The sequence below is a fragment of the Ahaetulla prasina genome, chromosome 12, assembly GCF_028640845.1.
Source record: "Ahaetulla prasina isolate Xishuangbanna chromosome 12, ASM2864084v1, whole genome shotgun sequence".
Taxonomy (NCBI): domain Eukaryota; kingdom Metazoa; phylum Chordata; class Lepidosauria; order Squamata; family Colubridae; genus Ahaetulla; species Ahaetulla prasina.
This window is the reverse complement of record NC_080550.1, coordinates 12966459-12988830: the sequence shown is the minus strand read 5'-3', so window position 1 is coordinate 12988830 and position 22372 is coordinate 12966459. Positions and strand designations below refer to the sequence as shown.

The 22372-nt window shown below is 46.2% G+C and overlaps 1 protein-coding gene across 5 annotated transcripts in view; it reads right to left on the bottom strand.

Annotated features, from left to right (window-relative positions):
• RIPOR1 (RHO family interacting cell polarization regulator 1) overlaps positions 1-22372 on the bottom strand; it is a 158371-nt gene that overhangs the window by 60795 nt on the left and 75204 nt on the right. Inside the window, exon 1 of one of the 5 annotated variants that reach the window (XM_058154758.1) lies at positions 1813-1962. The exons of the other annotated variants lie outside the window; for them this stretch is intronic. The gene's annotated coding sequence lies outside the window, so the exon portion shown is untranslated. Of the gene's footprint in view, positions 1-1812; positions 1963-22372 lie in introns of those variants that run through there. 5 annotated transcript variants of the gene reach the window in all.

Below are 22372 nucleotides of genomic sequence, written 5' to 3'. Positions count from 1 at the left end.
CCAGTTCTCCGAACTACTCAAAATTTCCGCTACCGGTTCTCCAGAACTGGTCAGAACCTGCTGAAACCCACCTCTGTTGTGAGCGTACAAAACTTACAACACACATTCAGCCTTGCACAAAACAAGCAAGTCCAATGAGAACACCCTTGCCCAATGGCATGAACCGAAAGGCAAAATAAAATAAGAGCATCGCATGAGGCTACGTTAGCTTGAGCCATAATGATGATTGATGATGTGTGTTTAGGAACAGACTAAAGTACACCGATGACACAACAGGAAGTAATATCGGTACAGTTTCCTATCAAGTATAACCTGTAAATCAAGTCTAATTATAGACAGTCAGATCTATTTTATGTATTTCCTAAGTGTATCCATCAAGATGTTTGCTTAAACTGTATTTGATTCAAGTCAATACTGGTGCTTTCTTTTACTAAGCGGTCAACAGATCAAATGTTTCTACTGAACGTGTTTTTGTTCTGCTTCTGTCCAGAATATTGTTTCATTGTTTTCTACTAACTTCCCTTTCCTTACCAGTTATTTGTTATTCGATAATGCTGGTTCTTAGCCAGAGAGAAAGAGAGGGAGAGGAGGGGGGAGAAGGGAGGACAAAGCCGGCTATAGGTTTAACATCCTTATTGGGCCCTTCATGAGATGGCATTAAGAAGAGAAGGTATTCTACAAGGGACAAATCGCAAAATATTTCCTTTTCCAAAGTGAGAAAGAAAGAAAGAAAGCTGGCACATAAAGAAGTCCATTAATTCAGGTAAATGCACCCCACATTCAAAAGGAAGATCATTTGGAACAATTTGAAGTCTTCCAATCCAGAGTGGGAACTGAGAAGGGGGCAACGGTCTTTAAAACAAGCCTTTCTATAGGTATCAAGCAATCAAAACCAAGTGGCCTACTCAAAGAGATGGATTACGTGAAATTGTTCTGAATCTAGCTCTTTTTTAAAAAAATACTGACTGACAGGAGTTGGGAGGGAGGGAGAACCCCAGATAACAGAGCAAATGGTGCACAACCAACACCAAAGTCAATTTACTTCTAGTCCAGAGCCTTGACACCTTAAAAACACCTTCCTGGTTGATAGAAGGAAATGAAGACACAGCAAATCCTACAGAAGAACGGCCTTCTTCCTACTTACACCCCCCCCACACACTGTCTCATAGAGTTGAACGACATCCAAATCAAGTTCACCAGTACCCAGCCAATACACTCTGTTTAACAAACATCTCAGCGACCACATACCAATCGAGCACAGACAGGGCCACCGATTATGCTACACACACACACACACACACACACACACACACACACACACACACCCTGCACCCACAGAGAACAAGGCCCTACAGAAACTGTGAACCAACACAACCTCATTCTCGGTTTAATCAGAGCTGTAACCAAGAGCGAAGCAACGTTGTCGGGTCACATGTGCAACAGTGGCCCAATTAAACAATTAAGAAGGAGTAGCAACTCCGAGCAAGGTTGACAAATGGCTTTCTAGTAAGCCCTTTAATTAGATCACTCCGCAAATTGTGCCTGGTTTTGGCCAACCTCTTCCTCTTCATCCTTACCCCTCCAATTTTTTCCACCCCACTAATTCCAACCGGTCTTCAGAGGCTACGAGTCAGAATGAAAATATTACAAATTCCATCGGCTGGTCTGCTCTGGGCTCTGGAAGCTTGCCTTGTCCAGCCGATAGCAAGCACAGAACCAACCAGCTTTCTTACATACAGTCTTTATGGGCCCAGCGTAGTCAACCAAGCGTGTGAAAGTACAAGGAAGTAACCGTAAATTCCCAAGACCTACCTGGACGTTGAAAAATACCTGTTAAGATCCTCGGAGCCCCCTAGGATGTTGTAAGACCTCAATCTCAAGGAGGTGAGGTTCTAAATTTCACTGTGCTCTTCAAATTCAGCAAGGAAAGGCCCTTTCCCATTTCTGAACATACAGCATGCATACCGTTTGGCAAGTAGGAGGCCTCCTGGTGCTTTCCATACCAGGGCTGGGCTCCACTCGTACATTCCTAGCATTTCATAGATAACCAGCAACTGGTACTGTCAACAGAAGAGGTGTGGAAGGCCAGGAGGTCGTCCTGGCAGGCTGACTAAGAGGCAGGTGAGTAAAGCACTAGCACTGTAGTTTACTACACTGAGAATAAGTTTCAGAGGAGTGGATTCCTTCGGACCGCAAGGATTTCTACGTATTTCTTTTTTTTAAAAAAATGCTAGCTACAAACTTACTTGTACAAAGATACCTTGGTAAGAGGAGTTCATACCCTGACCATCACCTCTTTAGACCAGGGGTCACCAACCTTTCGGACCTCAGGGACCACTAAATTCATAATTTTAAATCCCGCGGATCACTAATATGATCTGCTTAATGACCAGCTGGGTGGGCAACGCTAGATGGTCATGTGACTCGGTGGGCGTGGCCAAGTCTATGTCACTCATGTCGAGCGGCGCCTCGACGGCCTCTACTCGCCCCTTCCCTCCCAGCCACTCCTTGCCTCCCCGCCCGGGCTCCTTAGGGCCCCAACAGGAAGCAGTTTTTGGGAGCTAAGCAGCCACCACGAGAAAGAGTTGGCAAAACAGCTGCCTCAGTTCAAATTGGATCTGGCCGAGAAGGAGGCTCAGCAGAAGCACCTCACTGAGGACTATGAGCATAGGCTTTCCAAGCAGAGGGAAGACCTGCGGGAGTGCAAGGCCAGGTACCGGCGCCTGGAGGCTCAACGGACTGATATGGTCAGCCAGTTTCAGACCATGAGGCAGTCCCACTGGAACGAGTTCCTCTGGCTCTTCGCCACCAGTGGCACTTCTCTCCAGCCTTCACCCAAAGCCCCACACCAGGAGGATGAAGCCGACCTCAAGTTGGAATTTCTGCCTCCATCCGACCCACACAAAAAGATTCTGAAGGGGGAGACTCTCTGCAGCAACATACATGTTCATTGCATGTATCCAGCCCAGGGGCTGTAGTTTGAGGACCCCTAATTTAGTGCAATATAAAAAAATGCAAATAATTTTTCTGTGGACCACCAAAATTTTCTCACGGACCACCAGTGGTCCACGGACCTACCAGTTGGTGACCGCTCCTGTAGAGCATCCCTGCTTCCTTGAAAAGTACATGGAGCACAGGCTGGACAAGAGACCTTCTAGGACAAGGTCATCTCCATCCCAACTGAACCAGTAGTGGAATTCACTTACCTTCGCTACCGGTTTGCAAATGTGAGCATGTTCGCGCCATCTCTACGCATGCGCAGAGCGTCCGTGATGACGTCCGGGTGGGTGGGCGGAGCCTCCCGCCGCTACCAGTTCGCCTGAATTGGGTAGAACCAGTAGGATCCCACCACCGAACTGAACCTTTCAGAAATAGCCTGAGCCAGTCTCTGGCTCAGACTGGTAAGACAGTCTGTTATTAACAGCAGCTGCTTGCAATTACTGCAGGTTCAAGTCCCACCAGGCCCAAGGTTGACTCAGCCTTCCATCCTTTATAAGGTAGGTAAAATGAGGACCCAGATTGTTGGGGGCAATAAGTTGACTTTGTATATAATATACAAATGGATGAAGACTATTGCTTGACATAGTGTAAACCGCCCTGAGTCTTCGGAGAAGGGCGGAATATAAATGCAAATTAAAAAAAAAAGGTTCAAATTCCACCCCATGTCAACGTGCTTTGGAGCCTAGTGGGCTGTAGTGACCCATCCTAGGAACTGTTTCATTTATATTTGTTTTTATTGTCTCTAGTGGGGAGGGTTTCCCATGGGGCTTTGCTGCTCACTGCCTGAACAGAATAAAATTCTTTATTGGCCAAGTGTGACTGGACACACAAGAGATTTGTCTTTGGTGCATAAGCTCTCATTGTATATAGAGAAAAAAAATAAAATATATTTGTCAGGAATCATAAGATACAACCCTTAAGACAATCCATCAGGCTACAAACAGGGTCAAATATTTTTTAAAAATAATAAAGGAGAGATGACAAAGAAGTTTCCGTCAAGATAAAAAAAATCTGGCCCAAGTGTGTTATGCTGAATAATATAGAGAGGGAGGGGAGGAAGGGAGGGTCAGAAACACGCTCTCTCCACCCTTGTGCTCCTTTTTGGAATTTATGAAGAATGAAATCAATCTCCTCACCACCCACCCACCACCCTTCCTTTAATAAGAGGGCTTGATGAGATGAGATGTGGGCCTAGGTGTTTTGCCCTCTCCATTTTATAATGGAGTGCTAAGCACTTCCAGCTGCTTAGCAACCAGGAGTTTAGAAGCAGCCCCAGAATAAAGGAAAGGAGGAAGGAGTGACTCTCTGGAGACAGAAGCAAATCACCTCTACCAGCAACATGGCGCCCACCTCAAGAAGATAAATACATGAAGATGTTTGAATAATTGGGTGTCAAAAGCAGGTAGTCCTTGACTTACAACCATTTTGGGTTTGTTTGTTTGTTTGTTTGTTTGTTTTTAGGGTATATGGCCTATGCTGGATACAGGGTGCCTGCCTGGGCTCCATTGGCGTTTCCCCCCCCCCCAGCAGATGGGTACCCTCACTCCTGACCCCGAAATGTGTCGAAGCTGCCATTTGAAATGGATCCCGTTCGGAGTCTGCCCCTGGACGAAGGAAGGAGACGCCTGATGGTGTCTTGAGGGGTCCAATTCCCAAGAGAGGCTGCAGGTGGATGGGGGGTGCCCAGCCCATCATCAACCCTCCCCCCCCAGGTAACCTCGGGCCACGCGGGTGATGGTCTAGGCGTCGCCAACCACCTTTCCGTCTTCCATTCGACCTGCCGATTTCTCGGCTGCTGTCTCGTTACTGCAACGAGGCGAAGCCCGGAGGCTCAGCCCTGGCTGTGAGATAATGCTAGCCAGGGCTCCCCTGGGGACCTGTTGTTATTTGCCCCAATACCTCAACTGCTCGGCTGGGTATGCGCTGCGAGCAGTTCTTCATCGGAACCCACAAACATTTGCTAAGTGACCGTTCGAAATTACAAAAAGAGAGACTTATGACCATTTTTCAGGCTCACGACCGTTGCGGCATTCCTCATGAGCAAAATTTGGATGCTTGGCAACCGGTTCATATTTATGATGGTTGCAGGAACTAAGTGTTACTAACTGAAGACCTGCAACGATTCACTTAACCACCGTGGCAAGAAAGGTCGTAAAAATGGGACAAAACTCAACAAATGCCTCCCTGAGCAACATAAATTTTGGGTTCGATTGTGGTCGTAACTCGAGGACTACCTGTATCGTACTATTTTCCCCCCTTTGGGATGCTAGCTGAGCCCTGGTTCTGAATTCCCATTGTTTCTCTCTTTTACCACCAAAGGAGTTTGGCTTCAATTTGTATCAAGCTTCAAAGCCTTGTTTAATTAAGTCAATGCAAACCCTAAAGCCTGCTAAAGCTAAACACACACACACACACACACACACAAGATGTTTCAAAAGATGTGCAAACAAAACTTCAGAAGTAGCAAGAGGCAGCAAACCTTCAGACGAATGCAGTCAAACCAGCAAGCTATCTATGTTTGCTGACACTCAATCAAGCCCATGAATTAATTGCTACTCCAGGCTGGGCTGGAGAAAAAAACACCACCCAAGCGATTTGGGGACGAACTGTGAAAACATAAAGCAAATTTTAAAAACCCACACCTTTGGTTTCAAGACTTGCTGTCTCTTTCTTCTTTATTTATTTATTTTTTAAAAAAGAAACGTGTTTGTTGTTTTTAAACATTGCATAATCGCCACAAACATTTAACTGGAAAGGAATTACAAGTAACACATATTTAGAACTCGACAACCACATGGAAGCTAAACCACAGTGGAGTTTCTTCAATTTTTCACCTAACATCTTACATAAATCCATGGTTGGTAAATGATGGGTTTATATGGTTTTCCGTGCCATGTGAACCAAGCCAACTATAAAGAAAACCATGGTTTAAGGCAGTGGTAGTCAACCTGGTCCCTACCGCCCACTAGTGGGCATTCCAGCTTTCATGGTGGGCGGTAGAGGTTTTGTCTGATACTGATGCACTTTCCTTTTTTTAAATTTGACTTTTTAAAAAAATTTCATAGCATTATTTAAAAACATTTTCATTAGATTTTCATAAAATTCCCCGTGACAATTTGAATTTCTGAAAATATACTATTTGTATCGCCCGCGCATAAGCTTAGTTCACGTTACGTAAGTGAAACTAAATGGCGCTATAGTGCGACCGCAAACAAAAGAGCCTCGTCCCAGAATAGCTCGCGCATCTCCGCCCACACCACCCAGCTGTAACAGACAAGCAGAGCTGGTAGCCGGCACCTCCCCCCCCAAACCCAATCCACGATGCGCGAGAGGCATGGGCAGACGATGATACACGGCGCATTACTGTGGAACCGGTGGCCGGTTAGAAAATTTTACTACTAACAGAGATACAAAAGTGGGCGGTAGGTGTAAAAAGGTTGACTACCTCTGGTTTAAGGCAAAAAAAAGTGGACTTATCTATAATTATCAGTCTGCCTAAGAAATAATTTGCTTACAATTTTACAGGGGCAATTATGAAGGAGGAAGGTTTTTAGAGACCAATATGAGCTGCAAGAAACAATCAAGGCAAGCAAGGAGACGAAAGACTAAATTTCTTAGATATTCCTACTGGCTTTTTAGCAATGGAATATGACCATGATGGCGAACTTATGGTGTGCCAGAGGTGGCAGGCAGCACCCTCTCTGTGGACACGCGAGCCATGGGCCCAGTTCAGCTCTGCTGCTGGCCAACTGGTCTTCCGGTCTCTGCCATGCATGCATGAGGGGCAGGGTGTGTGCGGGAGGGGGGGGGCTGCGTGTGCATGCGGGGTGTGGGGGGCGTGCATTGCATTTTGAGGGTTAGGGCATGCATGCCCCCCCACGCCTAGGTGCACTTTGGGCACTCGGTCCAGAAAAGCTTAGCCATCAGTGGAATATGAGTTTGGGCCACGAAAGACATCCGTAACTTTTCTAAAATGAACCCACCTATGAGAGGAATCCAAAATATGATCCTATCTTCAACTGAAAGTGGTACAGGGAGTGATTATATTACTATGTAGGAATCACTTTAGGGATTATTCTCTATACCCGTGATGGCAAACCACAGGTGGCACGCAGAGCCATATCTGTGGGCACGCAAACGTTGCCCTAGTTCAGCTCCAGCATGCTTGCACGCGCCGGCTACCTGATTTTCGGCCCTTCCGGGCCCATCGGAAGTTGGGAAATAATAATAATAATAATAATAATAATAATAATAATTATTATTATTATTATTATTATTATTATTATTATTATTATTATTATTATTATTATTATTATTATTATTATTATTTAATTTGTATACCGCCCTTCTCCCGAAGGACTCAGGGCGGTGCACAGCCAGAATAAAATACAAAAAGAACAATACATATAATATTAAGAACAACCCCTTACAAAACTTATTCAATTGGCCAAAAATTTAAAATACAATAACACCCTATAAAATTTACAAAAATTTAAAACCCATAAAATCAAATTAAAAATTTTAAAATCAAGCCAGTCCAGCTAAATGGAATAAATAGGTTTTAAGTTCGCGGCGAAAGGTCCGAAGGTTGGATAGTTGACGAAGTCCAGGGGGAAGTTCGTTCCACAGGGTAGGAGCCCCCACAGAGAAGGCCCTCCCCCTGGGGGCCGCCAGTCGACATTGCTTGGCTGACGGCACCCTAAGGAGTCCCTCTCTGTGAGAATGCACCGGTCGCTGGGAGATAGAAGATGGCAGTAGACGGTCCCATAAATATCCTGGTCCTAAGCCATGGAGCGCTTTGAAGGTAGTCACCAATACCTTGAAGCGCACCCGGAAGACAACAGGCAGCCAGTGCAGTCTGCGCAGGATGGGTGTTACATGGAGCTCGAACCGCTCCTCTATCACCCGCGCAGCTGCATTCTGGACTAACTGGAGTCTCCGGGTGCTCTTCAAGGGGAGCCCCATGTAGAGAGCATTGCAATAGTCCAAGCGAGAGGTCACGAGAGCATGAGTGACCATGCATAGGGCATCCTGGTCCAGGAAGGGGCGCAACTGGCGAATCAGGTGAACCTGATAAAAAGCTCTCCTGGAGACGGTCGTCAAATGGTCTTCAAAAGACAACCTTGGGCTGTTTCTGGCCTCCGGAGGGCCTACGGGTGGGGGTGGGAGTGGGGAAGGCAGTTTTCGCCTTCCCTAGGCTCCTAGAAAGCCTCTGGGACCAGGGGAGGGTAAAAAACAGGCCTTCTGGGCCCACCGGGAGTTGGGAAACAGGCCGTTTCCGGGCTCTGGAGGACCTCCAGAGGGGTGGGGAAGGCCGTTTTTGCCCTCCCCAGGCTCCAAGAAAGCCTCTGGATCCTGGGGAAGGCAAAAAACGGACCTACCGGGCCCACCGGGACATCGTGTGCCAAAAGCGGGAGGAGTGCGTGTGTGTGTGTCACACGTGCATGCACCGGGGTGTGTGTGCATTGAATTATAGGTGTGAGCATGCACGCGTGCTAATCCCCCGCGCTTCCCCCGCTTTCGGCACGCAACAGCAAAAAGGTTAGCCATCACTGCTCTATACTATTTATGTTGTTTTGTATTTTCTGTTATGGATTGCACCAGAGAGGCTAAACCAATTTCGCTATATATATGACGTACAATGACAATAAAAGCTATACAGTCTGTCTCAGGACTACTGTATATCCCCGCATCCTGAGGCTTAATTCAGGGCTTCCAACAGTGGTGGGATTTAAATAATTTAACAACTGGTTCTCTGCCCTAATGACCAGCTGGGTAGGCATGGCTCGGTGGTCATGTGACCGTCACTCAACGTCACTCACATCGATGGGCGCTTCGCCTTAGCTGTTACAATGTAACAAGGGTTAACCAAGAGGCAGTTTCTGTAAGCAGGGCAATAAAGATTAGGCTAGAAATACCACCAGAATGTTTCCTTCCTGCCTTCCTTACAGGATTAGCCCTGTAAAGTGGAAAAAAAACCAAAATAAGATTTCTTCCAACAACCGGTTCTCCGAACTGCTTGGAAAGTTAACAACCAGTTCTCCCGGATAGGTGCGAACCGGCTGAATTCCACCACTGGCTTCCAAGCATCCTAAATAAATCTCAGAGGGCAATAAGAAAAACTTCCCAGCGGCTGGCTGGCACTCTACTCACAGAAGGACGAGGAAAGCTGATTAAGATGGGATTTATACTAATTTAGCCTGCTTCTTTGCTCATTCCAAGTTTAGCTGCTTGAATAGTTCGTCAAAGGCAATCGTTTGAAAAAAAAAACCACAGTGTAGTTTTTTTTTACTAAGTCCAATGAGTCACTAATCCTGATTTAATTAAAGACCGGCATGAATCATCCAGGGATTTTTTTTTCTTTTTAGGGGGAAATGGGGGATGGCGAAAAATGGGGGGGGCAAAGGAGGAAAATGTGAGAAGGACAGGCTAAAGCAAGGGTCTCCAACCTTGGCAACTTTAAGACTTGTGGACTTCAACTCCCAGAGTTCCTCAGCCTGAGGAACTCTGGGAGTTGAAGTCCACAAGTCTTAAAGTTGCCAAGGTTGAAGACCCCTGGGCTAAAGAAATTCTTGACAAATGGGAGGACAAGTCCTGAGCTGTCTCTCCATCCATAGACCCAGGGGCTTCCCTTATGAGTCCTCTGGGGGTTTGCTCATAGGCTGTAGATAGAAAGCATGCATTTATTTCCGATGCTAACGAAGGAAATGTGAGCCAATATGCCTATCTTTTATGGACATCAAGAAGGAGAAATGGGAAGGTTCTTGAAGGCCGGTGTCACAGGGTCTGAGGGGAATGATAGGGATTAACTTTGCTGGTTAGAGAGTTGGGAGTTTCCTTTATATTTGCAACATGCCGCCCTTGTTTTCTCCTCAGGCAAACCACTGCCTTCGTCTCTGCAGAGTGTTTCTGTTTTAAGGTCAGGGTTGTCTTTCAAAGGAGCCCTGCTTTCTCCAGGAACTATGTGCTGAAAATGCCGAGCTTTCTCCCTTGAGAACAAACAGCTGGAGAAGGCAAGTGGGGAGGGGGATGATGTGCTATGAATATGAACTGCTGGCATGGCGGCTTCGAAAAAGAAGATGCTGTCATGCGCAACACGAATTGTGACCTCGGTGCACTTTGCCCCCAGGCCTCTCTTACCTTGGGAAAGAATAGAATAGAATAGAATAGAATAGAATAGAATAGAATAGAATAGAATAGAATAGAATAGAATAATGGAATGGAATGGAATGGAATGGAATGGAATAGAATAGAATAGAATAGAATAGAATAGAATAGAATAGAATAGAATAGAATAGAATAGAATAGAATAGAAAACATGGAATGGAATGGAATGGAATGGAGTAGAATAGAAAATATGGAATGGAATGGAATAGAATAGAATAGAATTTTTTTTATTGGCCAAGTGTGATTGGACACATAAAGAATTTGTTTTGGTGCATAAGCTCTCAGTGTATATAAAAGAAAAGATACCTTTATCAAGGTACAACACTTAATGATAGTCATAGGATACAAATAAGCAATTAGGAACAATATCACTATCAATATAAATCGTAAGGATACAAGCAACAAAGTTATAGTCATAAGTGGAAGGAGATGGGTGATGGGAATGATGAGAAGATTAATAGTAGTGCAGATTTAGTAACTAGTTTGACAATGTTGAGGGAATTATTTGTTTAGCAGAGTGATGGCGTTCGGGGAAAAACTGTTCTTGTGTCTAGTTTTTCTGGTGTGCAGTGCTCTATGGCAACGTTTTGAGGGTAGGAGTTGAAACAGTCAACACCGTAACTCATTCTCTGCCTGCACCATAACCTGTAGTTAGTCACAGGTTCAAACCTTCTTTGCTTTCAACTTTTTAAAAAAACCGGAATAACAGTGATTGTCCAGAAGCCTAACCTAATGGAATAGCATGGCAGGACTCACCACCGTACATACATGACTGAGAAGAACCTGTGTGCGTGTGTGTGTGTGTGTGTGTGTGTGTGTGTGTGTGTGTGCGTGTGTGTGTGTGTGTGAGTGAGTTGCCCACTTGCATGCTTTTCAGGTTTGTAACCACAAGGCTACACCATAAACGAGAACTCCAGAAGAGAAAAACCAGCAATGGGAATAGCAGACCTAATCAACCGACACTACAACCCTGAGATCAAAAGGCATTTGGAAGAACTGCAATCTCTGGCATGAATAACATCTGGAAGAATAAAGACATCAGCTTCACAGCCAAATGCAGATTAGTTCGCGCAATTCCCCCCCTCCCCCCAATTGCTATTTATGACTATGAAACCCGGATTCTGGAAAAGGCTGATAGGAGAAGGGTGGATGCCTTTTGAATTGTGATGCTGGAGGCGATGATTATACGTATCCCACGGATTGCAAAAACAACAAAGAAAGAAGTCCTAGACTGAACCTCACTAAAAATATCACTTGATGCCAAGATCGTCATACTTTGGTCATGTCATGCAAGCTGACTCACTCAGAAAGTCAATCATGCCGGGAGGGACCAGTGGAAAAAGGATGGGCCGCCCATGTACTGCTGGCTGGACACTATAAAGCAGGGGTGTCAAACTCAAGGCCCGTGGGCCACATCTGGCCCACGGAGTGCTTAGATCTGGCCCGCGGGGCTGCCCTGGAAACAGCGAAGGACCAGCCTGTGGTGCCTCTTCCAGTGAAAATGGCGCTTGGGAGGACTTGCGTGTGCACCCCCCCCCCGAGCTCTGTTTTTGCTGGCCGAGGGCTGCAGGAGGTTGTCACTGCCAAAAACGGATGTCGAGCTGGCCACACACACACACGCCCCGAGGTCAAACACAACCCTGATGCGTCCCTCAATGAAATCGAGTTTTGATACTCCTGCTATAAAGGATGACACTGGGATGACCATGATGGATCCGAAGGAGGCAGTGCGAGACAGGGGTGGGCACGGAAAGTGCTGACCCATAGAGTGGCCAAGGGTCGGATACGACTAAACCAGCATAGCAGAAAGAAAACAGGATCCTAAGGAATGACATTGCTTCTTATTCTTCTTGAGAAGTCATGAGCTCTCATTTCAACCTCCTCCCTTGCCCAGTTCCGGGCTTCCACGGAAATGAAAGAAACCCAGATTGTGGCAGTAGAGAAACTCTTTTTACAGTTTTTATTGGTTTATGATCTAAAGTACAAAAATACAAATAGTTGGAAAAATAAGAGAGGGGAAGGGGAAAGGAGGAGTGTAGAAAAGAAGGGGGGAGAAAAAGAAAAAGGCATTGACTTCCTGACTTCCTCTGGAGAAATAGAATAAAACAAGTCACATCAAACCTCAACCTTTTTACTTTTACATAATAGTATAAACTAGCCATTTCTATAACAACTGATCTATCTAATCGGTAAAATCTAAAATCAAAGTTTTGTTTTTTTCCCCCCACCTCAAGTAAGAAGTCCAGAAGTGGTTTCCAAGTAGATACAAAAGTACTTATGCTTTATTTTTTCTTTCTCGGATTAAAAAAACACTCAATTTAGCCATCTCTGCTAGTTCCAGTGATGGTATTCAGCCGGTTAAGGTGAATCGGTAGCCGCAACCACGGGTAGACCCGCCCACCCGCCCCGGTGCTATGCCATCCTATTTAGCCACATTGTTGAGGCCAGGCGCATGCGCGGAAGGTGCGCGAGCAAAGCACATATGCAGAAGGCTGGGTGCATGCACAGAAGGCATGCATGCACGCGAAGTGAGCGTGCACACGCGGTGAACCGGTGGTAAAAATATATGAAACCCACCTCTGACTAGTTCCAGCAACTTTTGCAGCCATTTGTCTATTGCAGGGATCGAAAGGCAGACAGAGTAAGTGATGCAAAGGTGAATTGTAGGCTCCTGCCATCCGGTCAATTAAACCAGTGGGAGTGATAAGACCACAAACTTTGGGGGTGTGAGAATGAAACAAGGGGTTGGGTTGGGAGGAAAGGCTGGTCTCTTAGCAGAGGGTAGGCGAGGGTTTTTTGTTTTGTTTTAAGAAGGGCCCCACTCTCTCTCTCTCTCTCTCTCCCTCCTGTCTGGCTAAGTCCTTGCAAGCAAGCCGAACAATGGGAGGAAGTTGGGGTGTCAACAGGAGGCCGGCAGAGTGAAGGCGCCTGAGATGTGTGTTCTTCCTGCCGCACCAAAGCTTAAGTTACACCACCTTCTTCCGGCTCTGCTGGTTTGCTGAAACTCGTCTTGAAGGAGTCGTCTTCTTCCTCCAGGCAATTTCGCAGTCCTAAGGTCAACAATGTGAAGCGGAGAAAGCTGAACTGCCGTTCCTATTCAATTGTGGGAATCCCCATTTTGCTCCGTTGCGTTTTCTCTCTTTTTTCCGTAAAACGAGAACAACATGTAAAACTTCTCCGGCTGCAGGGACCTCTCCTCTGCGCAGCAGCCGATGCTTTTAAGGATCTGCATCACACCGTCCATCGCCCATTGCAAAGACTGCCACTGATCACGAATAGGCAACTCAGATAATACTGCAATCCCCAGTATCCCCAATTTCCCAATATAACTGGTGGTGAGGGAGGCTGGAAAGGCTGTTTAGCATGACCTAGAGCTGTGATGGTGAACCTATGGCACACCAGAGTCATTTTTCCAGGCACACGAGCTGTTTCCCAACTCACCTGCAGCTGCGCATGCGCGCCCGCCCCAGCTAGTGCTCCGGTGCGCATATGTGCAATTCAGGGGACCCAGTTGGTCTTCGGAGCTCTCCTGCGCATGCATGTCCATTTGCGCATGCATAGCATGCGCAGTGTTCGCACATGTGCATTGTGCCCATGAAAACCATGCGCATACGCAGATGGTGCGATTGCGCAGGCAGCACATGGGGAGCCACACAAAAGTTGCATGCATGCACAGATGGTGCAGTTGCGTGCATAGCGCATGGTGAGGAACCACACGTTAGCACAGACAGCATGCGTGCGCACGAAGCACATACCTATGCAGCACTTGGTGAGTAAAAGGTTCGCCACCACTGACCTAGAGAAGTACATGTACCCCCGGTTATAACTGTTAGAAAGCAAGAGAAGTAGTAGTAACTGTGAGAGGGATCTTGGAGTCCTAGTGGACAACCATTTAGATATGAGCCAGCAGTCTGCAGCAGCTGCCAAAAAAGCCAACACAGTTCTGGGCTGCATCAACAGAGGGATAGAATCAAGAACACGTGAAGTGTTAATACCACTTTGTAATGCCGTGGTAAGGCCACACTTGGAATATTGCGTTCAGTTTTGGTCGCCACGATGTAAAAAAGATGTTGAGAAAGAGTGCAGAGAAGAGCAACAAAGAGGATTAGGGGACTGGAGGCTAAAACATATGAAGAACGGTTGCAGGAACTGGGAATGTCTAGTTTAATGAAAAGAAGGACTAGGGGAGACATGAGAGCAGTGTTCCAATATCTCAGGGGTTGCCACAAAGAAGAGGGAGTCGAGCTGTTCTCCAAAGCACCTGAGGGTAGAACAAGAAGCAATGGGAGGAAACTGATCAAGGAAAGAAGCAACTTAGAACTAAGGAGAAATTTCCTGACAGTTAGAACAATTAATAAGTGGAACGACTTGCCTGCAGAAGTTGTAAATGCCCCAACACTGGAAATTTTAAAGAAGATGTTGGATAGCCATTTGTCTGAAATGGTCTAGGGTTTCCTGCCTCGGCAGGGGTTTGGACTAGAAGACCTCCAAGGTCCCTTCCAACTCTGTTGTTATGTTATGTTATGTTATGTTAAGTCCAGTGTTTTCCTTGTGCTCTCAAAACCACTCTGGACAATCCAATTTTCTAGCATTTTAGGAAAAAACGCACCCATGTAATTTTAGTCATATTATTATTGTATCGGGTGAGTCAGTAATAGGCACCGTGCATGTACCCAAATACACACAACTTAGACATCATCACCTGTCAAACAACTCTGCCTGGCACCAAAGGCATATTTTCAGGATTTTGGGGAGGGTAGCCATAAGGACTAGATACTTTTTCGCATTTCAAGCCAAGGGCTCGGATCCTTTTTTCCCAGGTTTGCAAGGAATCCTAAAGTTCTAAAATGTATAAGACAAATCATTTTGGAGCAAAAAGATGAGCCCCTCTGTGCCACATATTCCTTTCTCAAACTGTCATTCCTTTATTAAAAATTGCCATCTGGGCCTCTGGTGGCTCAACAGACTAAGCAGTCTGTTATTAACAGCAGCTGCTTGCAATTACTGCAAGTTCAAGTCCCACCAGGCCCAAGGTTGACTCAGCCTTCCATCCTTTATAAGGTAGGTAAAATGAGGACCCAGATTGTTGGGGGCAATAAAAGTTGACTTTGCATATAATATACAAATGGATGAAGACTATTGCTTGACACAGTGTAAGCCGCCCTGAGTCTTCGGAGAAGGGTGGGATATAAATGCAAATAAAAAAAAAAAGAGAGAGGGGGCTTAAGTTAAATCAAGAGATTCTGTCTACCTGTAGTGAAACTCCAGATCCAGAAGAAATAGTTAACGATTCTTAAGGTGACTAATAAGCAGTGGTGAAATCCAAATTTTTTTACTACTGATTCTGTGAGCGTGGCTTGGTGAGCATAGTGTGGCTTTGTGGGCGTGGCAGGGGAAGGATACTGCAAAATCCCCATTCCCCTCCCCCACTCCTGCAGGAAGGATACTGCAAAATCTTCATTCCCTCCCCACTCCTGGGGGAAGGATACTGCAAAATCTCCATTCCCTTCCCACTCCAGGGGAAGGATACTGCAAAATCCCCATTCCCCTCCCCCACTCCTGCGGGAAGGATACTGCAAAATCCCCATTCCTCCCTCACTCCTGCAGGAAGGATACTGCAAAAATCTCCATTCCCACCCCTCTCTGGGGCCAGCTAGAGGTGGTATTTGCCATTTCTCCAAACTACTCAAAATTTCCGCTACCAGTTCTGCGGAACCTGCCAGAACCTGCTGGATTTCATCCCTGCTAATAAGTAAGTACTGCAGCGAATCACAGCAGACACGTCAGTAAGTGGCAAAATCACAGAACTCTGTCTCATTTATTTTGGCCATGTCAGGCAGGGCGAATTCACTGGAGAAAGCAATTATATTGGGAAGAGTTGGCGGTAAAAGGAAACCAGGCCACCAGACCACCAAAGGACACGATGGCTGGACACCAGCAAAGCTAACACCAGGCAGTACACAGAACAAATAAAGTTCAATTCAGTTCAATTCTAAATCAAGAATAAACTAATAAAGGAAAGAAGGAACTTAGAACTAAGGAGAAATTTCCTGGCAGTGAGAACAATTAATCAGTGGAACAACTTTCCTGCAGATGTTGTGAATGCTCCAACACTGGAAGTTTTTAAGAAGAGGTTGGATAACCATTTGTCTGAAATGGTGTAGGGTTTCCTGCCTGGGCAGGGGGTTGGACTAGAAGACCTCCAAGGTCCCTTCCAACTCTGATGTTCTGTTCTGTTCTGTTATTGTTGTGGCTCCAGCCCCCGAACCTGGCCCCATGCCCGAAAGTGACTCCGAGAGTAAGGGGGAAAGGTCGGTAAGGCTTACCTCAGAAGCACTGATTCCTTTGGCCTGGCTCCAGGAGCCAGAACCAGGCCAGTCGGAGGACGTAATGAGGCCGACATCCCCCGATTCCTCCCTTCCTCAGGCTACGCCTTAAGAAAAAGCTGATAATCATACTAATCAAGCCTGGATCGACCCGCGCTTCAGAAGATTAGAGAGGCGGCGTCATCAAAGGGAAGGGTGGGGCAGGAGTCCCAACCCACAGGATATATAAGGAGCTTTGGGACTGCTCTCAGTTCCACAGGAAGCAAATTAGCTGAACCGTGTCAAAGTGAGCTGAAGTCTTAATCTGTTTGAACTTTTTGGCAGGCAGCTGCGTTTTCTCGGCCAGGACTGATAGGAGCCGTGAACCCACTGGCTGTAGGCCAGCTTGTTACTCCAAAGTGAGGACGGAGACAGAACAGTTACGTTATGTTATGTTAAATAGTGTAAGATCAGAAGAAACCCTGGCCCATAGAGTCGGCAAGCATCGGACCCGTATGAATGGGTAACATCATCATCATCATAATCACAACGGGGTGAGAGACATCTGGACCAGTGTGGGTTAGAAGGACCGGATGTCGGATGAATGCAGGTACAGCTGTAACCCAGGAAAGAGACCCAGATTCGCATTAAGAGGAGGCCAGCTTGTTCCCTTGCAGCCGAACGAGGCTGCCCACCATTCCTGCCAGCAAAGCTGACTCTCCTTGCCAAGAGGCCTCTCCATCTGCCATGACTTCTGCCAGTGTTTATTATTGGTAACTAGCAATTTAACATGGGATGGGGAGGGGAAGCCTCCTAGGAGGGCAGGAGAGAGAAAATATGAAGGGAAACTTTAAAGCAACCGACTCATAAGCGTGCACTGGATCGCTTGCTTAATTATCGGGATGAAAATGGGGCACGGTTCCCCCAGCCCAGGGGTGGGCTCCTGGGGGTTCGGCAGGGTTTGGGTGATCCGCTAGCCAAGGATTTCAGGGGTTCAGTGAACCCCCAAATGCCACCTCTGGCTGGCCCCTCCCACTCCACCCCTCTCACCCCGCCCCTCCCAGGAGTCTACACGTGGTCCATTCATCATTTCAGCTAAGTGCAGGGGCCATGCAGAGGGTCTGGGAGAGCAAAAAACGGGCCTACCAGAGTTACTGTAAGTTCAGAAACGGGTCTGTTTCCAGCCTCCGGACCCCAGGAAAAGCAATTTTCGCCCTCCTGGAGGCTCAAAAAAAGCCTCTGGAACATGGGGAGAGCAAACCACCACCCCCAGACCGTGGTGTTTGGACCATAAGAAAGGCTGAACGCCAAAGAATTGAGGCCTTTGAACTCTGGTGCTGGAGAATACTCCTGCGAGTTTCTTGGACTGCGAGGCGAACAAACAAGTCAGTCCTAGAGGAGATCAACCCTGACTGCTCTTTAGAAGGCCAGATCCTGAAGAGGAAACTCAAATACTTTGACCACCTAATGAGAAGGAAGGACCCACTGGAGAAGAGCCTAATGCTGGGAAAGATTGAGGGCAAAAGAAGAAGGGGATGACGGAGAACAAGTTGGATGGATGGAGTCCCTGAAGCGGTCAATGTGAGCTTAAATGGACTCCAGAGGATGGTAGAGGACAGGAAGGCCTGGAGGAATATTGTCCATGGGGGTCACAATGGGTCAGACATGACTTCGCAACTAACAACAACAACAACACCGTGGTGCAGGTAGCTGACTAGGCCACACCCACCATGGCCACGCCCCACCCAGCAAACCTGTTGCTAAAGGATCTGAAGCCCACCCCTTCCCCTGCCCCTTTACAATGAGACACAGAGAGAGATAGAATTGGTTGGAGGCAGCCAAAGGAGAGAAAAAGCAGGCGGTGCCAAAGAGCTGCATGGAGAACATAGATCTCAAACCAACGTGAGGTTTCGGTTCTACCAGCTGGAGGTTGTGGCGAACAGAAAGGGACCACCCAAAGGGCTTTTGTGTCCTTCCTTGCTTTCTTTCTGAATTCAGATCTCTGGCAGGGGTGAAATCCAGCAGGTTCTGACAGGTTCTGGAGAACCGGTAGCAGAAATTTTGAGTCGTTTGGAGAATCGGTAGCAGAAATTTTGAGTTGTTCGGAGACCCGGCAAATACCACTTCTGGCTGGCCGCAGAGTAGGGTGGGAATGGAGATTTTGCAATAGCCTTCCCCCAGGAGTGGGGAGGCAATGGGGATTTTGCAGTATCCTTCCCCTGCCACGGCCACCAAGCCACACCACGTCCACCACACCACGCCCACAGAACCGGTAGTAAAAAAATTTGGATTTCACCACTGATTTCCGGCCACCAAACTGAAACATTCATAGCATTCATGATTTCCTTTTGTTTAATTTGCCAGTCAAGCTCCTCAAGACTCCTTTTCTGGATGCAAATTAAAGTTTAGGATCTGATCTACGGAACATCCAAATGGCCTGAGAATCCTTAGGCCCATCAGAAACTGCACGGCTATTAAGATCTTCTCTGAGAAGCTAACACCAACATCTGGCAGCTACCAGGAAACCTCCCCCCTTTATTCTCCACATCTCACCATGCCTAACATTCCAAGTTAAGACCATAGAATTTCTGCATCAAACACTAAGAATAGTGTTTGATGCAATGTCAAACTATTTACTAAATCTACACTACTATTAATCTTCTCATCGTTTTCATCACCAATCTCTTTCCACTTATGACTGTATGACTGTAACTTTTTGTTGCTATCACTAAGGGTTAAATTGCAACCTATGATCATCATTTGTGTTGTAAATGTTGTACCTTTGATGAAAGTATTTTTTTTTCTTTTATGTACACTGAGAGCATATGCACCAAAACAAATTCCTTGTGTGTCCAATCACACTTAGCCAATAAATTCTATTCTATTCTATTCTAAGTGTCAACCCGGGGCACCGTAGAGATTTAGAAGTTTGGGTAGACTTGGCATGGCCATATTTTTTGGAGGCCTCCAATCACAATTGTCAGGCACATCTGGCAGAATAAGAGGTCTACAAGAAGACACTTTGTTCCTCAATTCTGGAGTCAGCCCTGGCTCTGCAGACCATTCTCTTAGGGTTTCTACCTCCAGGGCTTTTTTTAAGATGGTATCTTAGAAGTAGAATAGAATAGTAGAAGTAGAATTCTCCTTCAAAGAGGATCAACTTGGGCAAATGTTGTCCATGATTGTCAATCATCCTGGTCATGGTTGTGTTGTGACCCAGGCCCCAGTAGGTAGTAGGAAACTCAAGTCTGAGAATTATCTCATTCTTACAGTAGTCCAATTAAATTAAAGCAAATTCCTCCCAACACAAATTCCTCAGTCCTATCACCAACCTTGGTCCAATTAGGCAAACTGCCAAAAGCCTTTCTTGGCAAAAGTTCAGAAGACACCGATACGAAACAAATGCAACAAGACAAAGCTATCAACATTGTTTTCTGGCAAAGAGCCCAAACGCCGTTGCTGGTCTTTTAAGCCTTATAGGAGGGGCCAATCATCTCTTGGCCCTACTCCCGAGTCGTTCTCTTTGCTTTAGCTGTTCTTGCCTTCTGGCAGCTCTTCTCATGCTTGCATTAGGAACAGGCTCCTCCTGTTCCTCTGCCTCACTACTGTCAGCCTCTGGAGGCTCTGGAGTCCGCACATCACTCCCCAATGGCCCTGGCCCCACCTCTGCCTCCGATGCAGAGCCCTCATCTGGGCCTTCCCCAGCCTCCAAGACTGGCCCATGTTCTTCCTCAGCCTCATCACTGTCCGACTCCGTTGCCAGCTTGCTCCACAGGCTGCTGGCAGACCACAACAGGTTGTTCCAAACGAGGTTTTTCAAAACCAAGAGAGTCCAGTTGGCACCTTTGGGAAGATCAACCTGTGCCTGTTGACTGCATTGGAATCACAGTTCTGTATTGTCCCCGACCAATAATTTGGAGTTCATATAACCGGGTAGTATTGACAAAGAGTTAATGCTAATTCTTAGAGGGAAACGGTCAAAAATCTTTTCCTTCCTGCTACTGAGCACATCCTGAAAAAACGTATTGTTTGGAAGAGTTAGGATTAAGATACAAAGATATCCGAATTCTTACCCTTTCTCCAAAGAGAAAGAAGGAAGAGGATATCAAAAACGAACCACGAGGACAATAGGATTGAAGAAGAGATTTCCATCCTACCTTGTTCATCGGATTGCAAATACTATTTTTATTGTTCCTCGGTCAATTCTGCCTGCTGATATCGCCAAGTAATTATCATTTGAAATCTCTGCTTAAAAGCTCTGAAAAACTTCCCCTAAGGTTAACTCCTACACAGAGAATGGCTTTTTAACATTAGGCTACTCCAAGGCCATTCCAATTATTAACTCTGTTGCACTAATGCCAAGCCCTCCCTAATGGCCTAGTTCCTTGCAATGTTTTATTATACCGTGTACAACACAATGTGAGCTCTCTTGAATACTTTCCAACTCCAAAGGTGGGATTAAAAAAAATAAACCACAAGCATATCCCGAAGGCTCTTTTTCCTTCTTCAACAAAGTTTAGAGGAGGGGCATCCAACCTTGGCAACTTTTAAGACCCGTGGACTAACTCCCATGCTGGGCTGGCTGGGGGAATTCTGGGAGTTGAAGTCCACGGGTCTTAAAAGTTGCCAAGGTTGGACACCCCTGGTTTAGACGCTTCCAAGAATCGTCTAGTCTAGGGGTCTGCAAACTTTGTTCTTTTATGACTTGTGGACTACAACTCCCAGAGCTCCTCAGCTAGCAAAGTTCTGGGAGTTGAAGCCAGCAAAGCTCTTGGAATTGAAGTCCACAAGTCTTAAAAGAGCCAAGTTTGCAGACCCCTGGTCTAGTCACAGGAGCTAAAAGCTTGCCCTTCTTCTTTTCACAAACAAATACATGCTTTTTAGTGCTGTGTGTACTGTGGCCAGTGTCCAACTCTGCAGTCATGGAAAAGAATCATATAAACTCACAACCCTGGAATTAGCTAGTTAGCAAAACAAACAAACAAACAAACAAACAAACAAACAAACAAACAAACAAACAAACCAAAAAAGAGACTTGCAGAACTGATGTACCAATGGATGCATAATTCTTTCTTCATACTTCTTTTACCACCGTAAAGCCATAGTCGTTTATAGCAATAGCACCTAAGACTTATATATCGCTTCACAGAGCTTTACAGCCCTCTCTAAGCGGTTTACAAAGTCAGCTTCTTGCCCCCAACAATCTGGGTTCTCATTTTATCCACCTCGGAAAGTTGGAAGGATGGGTCAACCTTGAGCCCCATCAGGATCTAACTCCTGGCAGTGAGCAGAGTTAGCTTGCAATAGCAAGAGCACTTAGACTTATATACCGCTTCACAATGTGCAGTTTACAGAGTCAGCATCTTGCCCCCAACAATTTGGGTCCTCATTTTACCCACCTCCGAAGGATGGAAGGCTGAGTCAACCTTGAACCTGGTGAGATTCGAACTGCCAAATTGCAGGCAGCTGGCAGTCGGCAGAAGTAGCCTGCAGTACTGCACTCTACCCGCTGCGCTGTGCTCTTACAGTTTATGCAGTGTTTATTCTCTTTAAAAAACATTTCAAATGGTCACTAAACAAATGGCTGTAAGTCAATGTAGTCTCTACTACATTGGGGAAGGGAGAGGAGGGAAGCGGTATCTTCCTTTAAAAGGGGAAGTAGATTTTTATCCTGAACATCCCGATGGGTGGGTCCTATTGAGGAATCTGAAAGGCAGCCCTGTGGCTGAAACGGAACATGGATCTTCCTGGAAAAACCTTCACTACGATACAAGACCAAGGCTCTGCTTGCTCATAACCTAAGTCAGGATTTGTTTGCCCAACAAGCCATTGTCACAGCCCGTTCTGCTGATGAAGAAAGCAATCATCACTTGTTTATCCAAACCCTGCCTTGTTTTTCT